Below are 12,418 nucleotides of genomic sequence, written 5' to 3' on the forward strand. Positions count from 1 at the left end.
TTATCTAGAGCTTAACAGAATGTTTATTGCACTTTTGATTCTTAATAGTAAAAATCTGAAACCAGCTTTGGTGTTCATCAATAGGAGAATGACCAAATAAACTGTGATATAGCTTTTTGAAGGAGTATCTTCTCAGTAATAAAAGGAACTTGTATTAGTCAATATGAATTTCATAAATCTTTTGGTGAAAGAAGCTCTTCACAAAATAAGAGATACTTAACATAAAATTTTAGAACTATTAGTGGTTGTTCTGGGAGTGTAGAGTTTGACTAGAAAGTAACTTGAGAGAACTTTCTGTTGTGATGGTATACTGTAGTCTTGATGATAGGGTTACACAGGTATAGTCATTGGTAAAAATTCAGTGAGTCTATGATCAAGATCACTATTTCATTGTATGTTAACTAAAAAATTCAACAAATATTAAGTTTTATGCATTTATATAAATGCTAAAATGTTTATGATGTAAATGCAGTTTTACTTTTGGTATATTTCAAAGTGTCTAATTAATGGATGGATAAAGGAATGACTGTGGGCAGATATGTGATCAAGTAGTAACATGGTAGTGGTAAACCTAAATGATGTATTCACTGTAAAATTCTTTCAACTTTGTTCGTGTTTTAACATTTGTATAATAAAATCTAATCAAAGAGGAAAATACTATATTTGGAAGATAGTATCAGGAAACATTTTAATGTAATTTTTAGTATGTAGAAAGACAGGAAGGATCTTTTTGATTGAAGAGTGAGGATTTTGGAGAAGTTATTGGCTGACATGTAGGGAGGAAACATTGTAGCCTGAGAGAGAAACACCCGGATAAAAATTGGAGTAGTGAGTAGCTCAGTTTGACTGAAGCATCGGGTAAGATAATTGGAATATGGAGACTGAAAGCTATAAGAAATTCTATAAGAAATGATTAAGAATTTAGTTTGGTCACTGTAGGTCATTCTTACTCCAAATGAAAGAGAAGGAAGAAGATTCAAAACTTTTCATGTTGGGAGGAAGTTAGGGACCTGAAAGAATAGGTATTAATTTAATTTTCATGTTAATATATGGGTTTGCCAAGCAAACAACAAACAGTTGCCATCAACCCAATTCTGACTCACAGCAACCTGGGGTAAGATTACAGTTACTGGGCACTTTTCAGTGGGATTTTTGGATTAGTAGGATTTAATATGTCCTACATACTTTTGACACGTAGTCAGGAGAGACCAGTCCCTGGAGAAGGACATTAGACTTTGTAAAGTAGAAGGGCAGTGAGGAAGAGAAAGGCCCTTGTGATGGATTGACACTGTGAGACTATGACAGTGGGCTGAGGCATATGGTACAGGACTAGGCTGAGTTTCATTCTATTGTGCTCAAGGTCATTATGGGTCAGAACAATGGACTCAATGGCACCAAACAACCACAGGATTTAATATGAATGGCTTCTTCAAGAGACTGCGAGAAATTTGAGTTGGTAAATAGAATCTAGTGATGGGAATTCAGGCAAAAATATTTTTTTTAATATGTTAGTGTAGATTACAAATGGTGGGGTCAATTTCTATCAGGTTTCTTGATAGCTCTGGCTTTGCTTTTACAAATCCACATTGGAGTACAGAAAGTGGGTAGTATTACTTCAGTCTTAAGAATCAGAAAAACATTTTAAGAAATTCTGGAGGTCAAATGAATAGTTGAAATAGATTGGGACAACTGAGTTAGTGGAAGGAATAGAAATGGGTCAAGAATTAGGAATTCACAATGAGGGCAAAAATAGCGAGAGACAGAAAAATAGCGAGAGATTATAGTCTAAAAATGGAAGGTGGAAGATAGGATATGATTTACTCTCTTACATTTTAGAGTTCTAAAATCTTAGGAGTGTCAACTTGAAATGGTGATTTCAGAAGCCCTTTGTCTGTCTTAGTTATCTAGGGCTGTTGTAGCACAACTGTGTTCTCTGTCAGGTTATCCAGGGTGTCAGCTCTAAGAGAAGGCTTTTTCTCCCTCAGCTCTGGAGGAATGTCCTCCTCTCCTCTCACCATCTGTGGGGCCGGCATACCATGTTGTCTTGGCATTAGTCTTGCCCTGGTCTAGAGGTTTCCAGTGCAGGAACCCTGGGTCCAAAGGACAAGATCCATTCCTGGCTCTTCGTTTTTGTTGGTAATGATACCCCTCCTCCTCTGCTCACTTCTCTCTTTTCTTACCTCTTGTAATATAAAGGGTGATGTCAGCCACATTCCAGGGATAACTCCCCATATACCAGACCAGGGCTGCGACCCGAGTTAAGGGTGCTGCATCCCACCCTAATCACCTGATGATGTCAGATCCTATAGTAAGGGATGATTATATAACTGCCAAGCCACTGAGAATCCTGGTCCAGTGAAGGTGGCACATATTTAGATATTAAGTGGGGGGTGGGGGAGAGGGGGTTGGGCAGAAGATGATTCTTTCCATGGTATATTCTTTATATATTCCTTTTATTTCCATATCAACTGATCATTTTAGTTCTTGTATTTTCATTGTGAAGAAAACTTTAAATATATTTGGGCGTCATTAGATATAGATTAATAGAAGAACGGAATGAGTACCTTAGTACCTTACTACCGAATACTGTCTTAATTTCAGTTGCATACATTTGTGTTTATATTGGAGTTGATGCCAAATAAAACAGTTTTAGCTGTCACCAGCAACTGAGTAAAGCCAAATGTGGATTTAATGAAGAAGGTATGCTTGCAGTCTGTGAGGGCCCATTCCCAGCCAGATGACATCAGAGACCCTTTAGAAACCGAAAAGTGAGGAGAGTTTTTAATCTACCTCAGCATTTCATAGTATAGGAAATCTGATCTGAAAAGAATTTGTGCCCTAGCAATATCAGAAATAGCTCTGTTTTAACAAACCACTGTTTGTTACATTTAAATGCATGGTGTTAACTTTAATTTATTTTACCTATTTATTCCATAAATTTATTTTAGTTATATAAGCACTATATCATATAAAAAGGCCTAAGTTTATGTTCTTTAACTAACAGCATGATTTAAAATTTTCAGTCAATACTAGGGCAGTCTGTAGGATGGGTTTTTTTCCCTCCTTTTAGAGAAATCCTCTTATTTATGCTTGAAAAATACTGTACCAAAGAATAAAATTAAGATTCTTTATTTGGCTTGGTTTATAAAACTAGCCACAATCTTAACCCTTTCATCTTTACTTAATTTTCCTCAGTCATCATCATCTCTTCTTGCACTTTATATTTCGCAATACCCAGCACCTCTCAGATATGTACACACCACCACTTTTTTTTTGAAAGGAAAAAAAAGTCTTTACCCACTACTCTGAAAAGACGCAGATTGGATTTCTACATTTACTCCTACTTAAACTATTGTCTTTTTTGAGTACTACAATATATGACATTTGCCATATTAAATAAAGATATTTTAACCTGTCTGACTTGCTATTAAACGCTTTTCTGTTGAGTTGATTCCAATTCATAAGAGACTGTACAGTGTAGAGTAAAACTGCTCTATAGGATTTCTAAGGCTGTAAATCTTTGTGGAAGCAGACTAGCACATCTTCCTCCTGGCAATGGGGTCTAACTTCCAAACGTTCAAGTTAGCCTGCGAGTGCTTAACTAATGCTCCACCAGGGCACTTTAGAATCATAAATTTCACACGAATCTGGATCAAGTATAAGTCATTTTTGACAACCCTTTTCAGGGTTACAGAACTGTTTTATGATATGTGAACTATATGCCAATAAAACTTTTTAAAGTATTATTCATCTTTGTACAACAAAAAGTACCTAATATGTGATAGAGTTCAGTAATTGTTGAAAAGATCTGGATAGTGTAGCAGTGTTGGTGAAGGATATTAATATCAAGAAACTTATTCTTTTGGAAAGATGCTTTCTGGAAGGGGAAGTTGTATATTGTGATAAATTAGGGATTTGGGATTTCTGTTCTGCTCTTATTTATGTGTAGGTTGTCTTATTGACTTGCAATAGCTGATCTGATCCATTGCTGTTAGAGATGAGTATCCTGTTGAGCTTTACGCATTACTGAATCATGTGAAATCAACTTATGCTTTCGCCTTTATTTTTCTTGAATGCTTAAAATACCAACCAATGTACTAGTTCATTATTTTTATTCTAAAGGCATGAGTAAGCAAAATGGTTAGTGAGATCTGAATAATATAATAATCAACTGCTATTTTGGGGTCTTTGTTCATTTTCTCTGAAACACCATTATATGAGAGGATACCCCCTCCCCCCAAATGGAAACAAGTTCTGCTGGGAGGAGCTTTTGTAGTACACCTTCCCCTTCACCTCCTCCCTCCCCCCAGCTAAGTGAGCATCAAGCAGCTCACTCGGAGTTAGTGCACACCTTGGCATCGCCTGGGAAGGTTCTCCCTGGTCACAGTGAAGTTTTTCATAAAAACACTCTTGTTCAGACCTTGTTTTTTGTGAAGGCTGGTTTAAGAGAACAGCATCTGGTGGTGAAATTTTGTTTCCTGCTCGGAAAAAAGGCCGTAGAAAATGTTGTGATGTTGAACACAGCTTACAAGGGCAGCGCTATGGAAAAAAACAAGTATATGAGTGGTTTTCTCATTTCAAAAAAGGTGAAATGTTGATTGATGACAAACCTTGTTCTGGATGTCTGTCAACCTCCCGAACGGACAAAAATGTCAAAATTTGTGCACTTGTGCTCCAGGACCGATGACGATGGACCGATGGGGATGGACCGATGGGGAAGTTATCTGGACTACCTTGGAGCTCGGTTCAGCAAATTTTAACAGAAGATTGGGGAATGAGAAGGGTCACTGTGAAATTTGTGCCTCAGGTCTAACTGACCAGGAAAAACAGCATCGAGTGGACACATATGCCGTGCTTTAAAAGAACAGCTCCGAAGCGACACACACTTTTTTCCCAAGGTCATTACTGGTGACAAGAAATGGTGCTATTCTTACGACCCCAAAAGCAAACATCAACCAAGCCAGTGGAAGACACCATCGTCACCTTGCCCCCATAAAGCTCCTCAAGTGAAATCATAGATCACTGTTTTGTTTTGTTTTTTATGTGAGGGGGATAGTGCATTTGGAGTTTGTTCCGCCAGGTCAGACTGTTAATCAACTTTCTATTTCGAGGTTCTGAAAAGGTAGCGTAATGTGCAGCAAAAAAGTTCTGGCTTGTGGCAGACGGGGACTGGTTTTGCCACCACAACAATGCAGCTGCTCAAAAACTGTGCCAGTTTTTTGGCAACAACCCAGTGTGCCTCTCTTGCCCCATGCACTTGACTCACCTGACCTCGCTCTGTGTGACTTCTTTTTGTTTCCAAGAATGAAGAGGGACATGAAAGGATAGCGATTTGATGACTTAGAAGAAGTGAGGGGTAAAAATGAGTGGGCGCCGTCAGTCATCCGAACAGCTGAGTTTGAAAAATGTTTTCAAGAATGGAATCACAGATTTGACAAATGTATTAAGTGTAATGGAGAGTACTTTGAAGGTGATAGGTTGTCTAGTCAAAAATAAATAAATAAATGCATAGCATTGGAAAAAATCCCAGGGTTTTTTTTTTTGTGTGTGACACCTTGTATTTTCCAAGAAGTCTGACATGGTTTGCACTAGTTGCTTCATGTAGTTGCTTTTTTAATCAAGATGACAAAATATTGCCCATAGCATTTATTAGTTCTCCTTTATCCCAGCAGTTGTTAGTCTTTATATTACTTGGTTTACTACACATTAATTGGGCATAATTTCTTTTTTAAATTTATCTGTAAAAGTTCTCTATTGGAAGCTTAACTGTCTGACCTAAAAAACAACTGGGAAATATAATAGAATATTATATTTTATAATTTATAATCTTATAATAGAAAGAGAAGCTGCAGGTTGAAAAAGAAGCTGCAAACCTAAGCACAAATACTTTTACTTTTTTCAGGAGTTTCTCAAATAGTTTATTTGTGCTTTTCCTTTAGGCTCTGTTTCAATGTTTGGCAGATTAAGAACTACACTTTAGGAAGAAGATAGGGGCTGCTAGATAACTAAGAGGTGACAGCTTCAAGCAAGATGGAAGGCAGGCAGTCTAGTAAAGCACATTAGGTATCATTTTAGTTGTGTCAACTATTGGCTGCATGGGCGATGTTGAACAGCCGGGTTTGATAGTTGATGCCATAATGACTTAAAAGGAAGTCACTGTTACTTGTTTATGGACTTGGTTAAAATAACACAAAAATATAACAGACTAGGAAAATTTACATCAAAGGTAGTTTATTTTGTTTTTAAAGATAATTTTCATGTTGTATATTTGTATTTTAAGCTTTGTGAATTTTTGGTCATATTTTACAGGAATATTTTGGGGATGATTGCAGAAATATATGTGAAATGACCATTAAAAAAGTGCAAACCCCTCTTATGGTATTTTAGTACCTGTGTCATGTATTTTAAGGTTATTAGATTTGACTTTTGTCGAGGCTTTTCCATCCATGGGAATCCCAAAGCCTTATATGGTCAAGACTTAGCTTTTAGACTTTCAGTGAAATGCAAGGCACAACTCCAAGAAGGGGAAAAAAAACTGGCTTTCACTTTGTCTTCAGTGTTCTCTTGTTGGCTGCCTTTTATTACCACAATAACTAAATTACTAAGAACCTTATGTGCTCTGGAAGTCTGTCTTACTGGAGGAAGGAATTCCTTTTGTGGCAGTAGTTTTATGCTAGAATGCTAATGTTATTTTAACCAAACCTTACATGCTATTGGTTATGTAATTTGATTTTTTTAAAGGAAATTTAGAAATGAAACTTTAAAGGAAATTCTGATTATTTTATCTCACTAAAAGGAGAAGGGGGGTGTCAAATCTGTCTGTGGTATACTTTAGAAGCATGGCTGTCAATTAGGGAAGGTAAAGGCAAAATTATTATTTGCTTGTAGTCCTTGAGACCCTTGATTCCTGAGTAGAGGATATAGGTGGGGGAAAAAGTGTGAAAAGCTGAGTAGCAGTTATAGCTAAAGAAGGACTACTTATTACAGTTTATTTCTACTCTTGTACAGCAAACTCTTTGCTTGAATATGATTTTCTAAATAATAATGAATGTCACTTACACATTTAACTCCAAGATAGTCTAATACTTTGTAGGTATTAAAATTCTTAGTATCAGCTTCATGCTTTTCATATGTAGGTAGAGGGGGGGTATTATTCCTTTAACATAAGAAAATTGCTAAAGGTTTTAACTTACCCATCCTCCTGTAGTCTGCAAGCATGACAAGGGAAATATTTATTTCCCAGACCAGTGCTCTATCTACAGGTGACACCTATTTTTTTTAATCAAATAAAGAACCTAAATCATACTTGTAGTTTCTTCCATTCAAGACTGAATTATTCTATAATGAATTTTAAATAATTACATTATAAAGGCATTTGCAACTGAGTCCCTTTCCTTTGAGCCTGACAGTATAATAAAGGTAGTGGGAAAAGCAAAAAGAATGCAGAGATAGTAAATATGAATAGGTGTCTTACAGTGCCTTACACCAGGAGTCCTGGTGGTATAGTGGCTACATCTTGGCCTGCAAATTGTAAGATTCAAAGGGAAATTATGTATCCTATAGGGTCACTATGAGTTGGAATTGACTTGATGGCAATACATTTTTGTTTTATTTTGTTGTTTTTTAAGCATGTTAGGACAGGTTATGTTCAGTATGTTAAAAAAAAAAAGGGAAATTAACCTTAACTACATTACCCTATAGACTGAGAAAACAAGACTAAGACTGTTGAGTGAAGACTAACTTGAGGAATTGGTAGAGGGCAGCAGTGCTTCAGCCATATTCAGAGTAACCCTTTCCCTTTCTCCAGAGAAATAATTGTCTGATGTTAAGAGAGAATTGCAAATGTATAATTTTATTGGCAATTTCAGTTGGCAACTCTTCCAACCTATTTTTTTGTATGTGACTAGAGTAAAAGATTTATGTTTTTGTAGGGTTTTAATGCTGGATTTAATTTTATCTGAGAATATTTTGTCAGAATCTTTTAGCCTGTGTCTTTCTGACAGAATTACTTACCTGTATGTTTCACAGTCTTTTAGATAGTTGGAGTACCATTCCGAATGATGAAAATCTAATTTGCAGTGAATTAAGTCAGCTATATTAGCCACTGGTTGTCAAGCTTAAACAAACAATAAAAGGCCTTTAAATAATTTCTTGGCTCTTTGTAATTAATGGTTCATGAAATCTACATATAAAATTTCCCACCCAAAAGGTACAAAATAATATGAAAATATAAGTTCATTATTTTTAACAGTTTAATTGACATATAATTACATACTATATGAAATTCAGTGGTTTAAACAGTTTTGCAATCGTCACCACAATTTTAGAACATTATCTCCATTCAGTTCTCACTTCCTCCAACCTCCCCTGCCATAGCCTTAAGGAACTATTATACAATTACTGTCTCTATAGATTTATCTATCCTGGATTTCAAATAAAAACATATCCACCACCACCCCTCAAAAAACCCAGCAATAACATAAGAAAACATCAATCAAAAGAAAGCAGAAGGTAATAAAATTAAGAATAAATTAAAATTGTGTCAAAGAAGGAAAAAATGTTAAGTTGTTAACTTTTAACTACCCACATCTGCCACAAATGACTTTCCGATGCACTCTGATAGCAAGGCCGTCAATATCCTCTGTCAGTGGTCAGAGGGGATTCACCCACGGCTTTATCTACCCGAGGACTCTGCAAATGGATCTTGGAGTTTCATTGTCATCCATAGCCTTAAACCAGGTGGCTCAGAATTTAGGCTTTAAGATCTTTTCCTCCTCTGGTCTTGGAGGATCACACAGGCTAGTGTATTTCTTCCAGGTGGATTTAGCTGACACCTGTTAGTTCTTTTTTCTTTTTAAATTATTTTATTGGGGGCTCATACAACTCTTATCACAATCCATACATCCTCCATTGTGTCATGCACATTTGTACGTTTGTTACCATCATTTTCAAAACATTTTCTTTCTACTTGAGCCCTAGGTATCAGCTTGTCACTATTCTTTATTGATCAGCAGATTAAGTGGGAAGTCATTGCAGTGATACACTCATTTATCATATTACAGCTCCATTGGATGCATGGGACATTGTTTCTAAGCTTGCATACGTGAACTTGAACATAAAAATAGTGTGCTTGCCGATTAAAAAACAGATGTTAGAAAAGAAACTTGACAAGATCGATAGTAAATGTCTAATCCTGTGCTTTACTGTCTGTAAATGTAAAAGTGCTGTCATCAACTTAGAAGAGTTGGGGAAACTATAAATGAGTGAATTATACAAAAGAAGATTTCATATATTTCCCTCAATGCCACAGAATGTATTAAAGGTAACTGTTCTTCTTATCTTGCTATTTCCTTTCCATCCTCTTGACAATGAAATCAAAGACAAACCAAACCTGCTTCTGTCATGTTCATTCTGACATATGTGAGTGACTTTATAGGGCAGGGTCTAACTGCCCCATAATGTTTCCAAGGTTGTAATCTTTATTGAAATAGACTCTCACATCTTTCTCCCACATGCTTAGCCACTGCACCCAGGCTTCCTTTCGAATGTAGATATTGAAGTAATAACATTTATTATTTCTGAGCGTAGGTGGGAACCCCTGGTAAGTGTTCTGCTGCTAATAGAGGGCAGCGCTTGGAACCAAGCAGTACCCTAAGAAAAATGTAGCAATCTGCTTCCTTAAAGATTCGCAGTCTTGGAAACCTATGGGGCACTTCTGTCAAATGGGCCTCTCTCTATTAGTCAGGATTGATGTGACAGCCATAGGCTGGGAATTTTTAATAAAGATAGCTGTATTTTGATTCCCTTTTTGTATACTGTTTTTACTAATGAAACATGAGTAGTATTTTGGCACATTTTCAGGTTTTATATCAGTACTGGTGGTGATGTAACAGTTGTAGATTGTGTTAGCATGTTAAAGAAATGTCACTCTGAAGGGGGGGGTGTGGCTGAGATTTTCTACACCCGTAAAGAGTTACAGTCTTACAAACGAACAGGGGCAGTTATACTCAATCCTATAGGGTCACCATGGGTCAGAATTGACTCAATGGCAGTAAGAGGTGATTAGAGCTTTGAATTTGTAGAGATAGGTGTAAGTTTAGGTAAATCTTAGCTTAAAAGATTAGTTGTTTTTATTTAAGAAGAGTAAGAATATAAGGGAAAGCAACGGGTTAGAGAAAAAGTAGAAAGATGGCATTTGGATATACTTGGGTATTAACTGAAACAATGAAAACTGATATAAATGCCCTCTACATTTACATTGACCATGAAACTGCTCGAGGGGGCTTTGAAAAGTTTGTGGGGAAATTGCGTCATCTGTTTATTCTATTTTTCCATGAACGTTTTGAAGCCTCCTCGTATTTATTACCATGTCCCATAGGGTCACTATGAATAAGCATCGACTCAATAGCAGTGAGTTTGATTTTTTTTGTATTTACTGTTATTGCTGCATATTAAAGGACTCTAAAACTTAAAACAGAGGCATATGTATCTCATCTTACGGGTCAGAAATCTGGGTGTGGTTTTCTGCTGGTGTAAAGTCTGCCATGAGATTTTTGTTATGATGTAGGCTGAGGCTTTGGTCTTACGGGAAGTCTGTGCAAAGGGCTGCCTCTTGACATAGCAGTTGTTTCTTCCAGGTTTTGAGTTGTGACCCAAGAGAATGTCAAAGAGCATACACCTAGAGAGTGAAGAGAGTGGAGCTGCAGTCATTTTTATAATTTAATCTCTAAAGTGACATGCCGTCATGTCTATCACACTTCGCTAGAACCAAGTCACTCAGTTCAACCCACTCTCATAGGGAGGAGTTTATTGCAAGGCTGGGAATATAATGAGGTAGGCCTCCTAGCATTTTAGAAGCTACTTTCTTTTTTTTCCCTGATTTATTTTATTTATTTATTTTTAATTTTTTAAAACATTTTATTAGGGGCTCATACAACTGTTATCGCAATCCATACACACATCAATTGTGTAAAGCGCATTTGTACATCATTCTCAAAACATTTTCTCTCCACTTATACCCCCGACATTAGTTCCTCTAGAAGCTACTTTCACAAGCAGAAAACTGAAATTTTTTGTGGCATTTTACATTCCAAAATTTATATTAGTAAATATTTGACCAGTTGAGGCCTACTTATTATCTCACTTACTGGAAACTTTTCACTATTTCCCATCTTTACTGTTCTGAAGATACTTGAAAAATCAATGATATCTTTTTGTTTTCCCCCGCTGTTCTCCATCCACATGTCCAGTGCTCTTGTCATATTGTATCTTGGAAGCAGTAACTCCTGCTTGCTCTATCACTATATCAGTAATCTCAGAACAACAGACGAACTAACACAGAAGATAATGTTTGGTTAAGACAATCCAAAGATTTTCTTTTTAATGTTCATGGCCTTTATTAACCAGTACAGTTCCTTGTCTTCTGGTTTGTGGAAGCAGTAGGTCAGACAGCACTCGACGCAGTCATGTCTGTCAAAGCGGCTGGCCATGAAAACCCCAGTACCACACTCGTCCGAAGGGCATGCGCACCAAAGGCAGCTGATTTTGCCGTTGTCATCCATCTTACAGTATTTTAAGACGGCCAGCTTAACCTTCTTTCTCTTGTGCTTGTTCTTCTTGGGAGTGGTGTAAGACTTCTTCCTTTTCTTAGCACCATCGCAAAGTCTCAGCACAAGATGAAGAGTGGACTCCTTCTGAATGTTGTAGTCAGACAAGGTATGTCCATCTTCTGCTGCTGATCAGGAGGAATTCCCTCCGGGTCCTGGATCTTGGCCTTCACATTCTCTATCGCATCCGAGGATTCGACCTCGAGAGGGATGGTCTTCCCGTAAGGGTCTTCACGAAGATCTGCATCCTGGCGGCGGTGCCAGCATAGATGGTGGCTCTTGGGCAACAATCCAAAGATTTTTACACACTAAGATTCTTCGTCATAAATTCATAGTTTCATTCTTGATGATTTTTGTCAAAGCATGTCTGAATATAGTAGAATTACCAGCTTTTCTTCTCTTAGATATATGAGGGGACTCCATGGGAACGCCATCATCTTTTAATTCTATTCTCCCGCTTGTTTTTTTTCTCTTATTTAAAAAAACTGGAGGAATGTAATTCTGAGGCCTTAGATTGCTTCTCCCCTGCATTATTTTTTCATGTCATGGCATAACAAATATTTTGCTGTTTTCTTCCCAAACGTTTCTCCTTTTCCTCAGTTTTAGATTTTATATACTTAACATTACCTTGAGGTTTCAAGAAATGTATACCAAAATAATCAATGCATTCTAGAATTCTTAGTGAGAAGAATTTGAGATTAGAGCAATTATATTGTTTCTTAATATATATATATGCTTATTTCTGATAGACTCAATTTCTCACGGGCAGGATTTGGCTCTTGTTCAACTGTGCCATATGCTAAAAACTAATA

General features: G+C 36.8%; 1 protein-coding gene and 1 pseudogene across 7 annotated transcripts in view; one reads left to right on the top strand and one right to left on the bottom strand.

Moving 5' to 3' along the window:
- Positions 1-12,418, top strand: part of PPP1R12A (protein phosphatase 1 regulatory subunit 12A) — a 180,446-nt gene that overhangs the window by 46,236 nt on the left and 121,792 nt on the right. The window lies entirely within an intron of this gene.
- Positions 11,355-11,853, bottom strand: LOC105978390 (annotated as a pseudogene).

This window comes from Echinops telfairi, unplaced genomic scaffold, assembly GCF_000313985.2.
Source record: "Echinops telfairi isolate 266 unplaced genomic scaffold, ASM31398v2 ScPeMD7_2;HRSCAF=8, whole genome shotgun sequence".
NCBI lineage: Eukaryota > Metazoa > Chordata > Mammalia > Afrosoricida > Tenrecidae > Echinops > Echinops telfairi.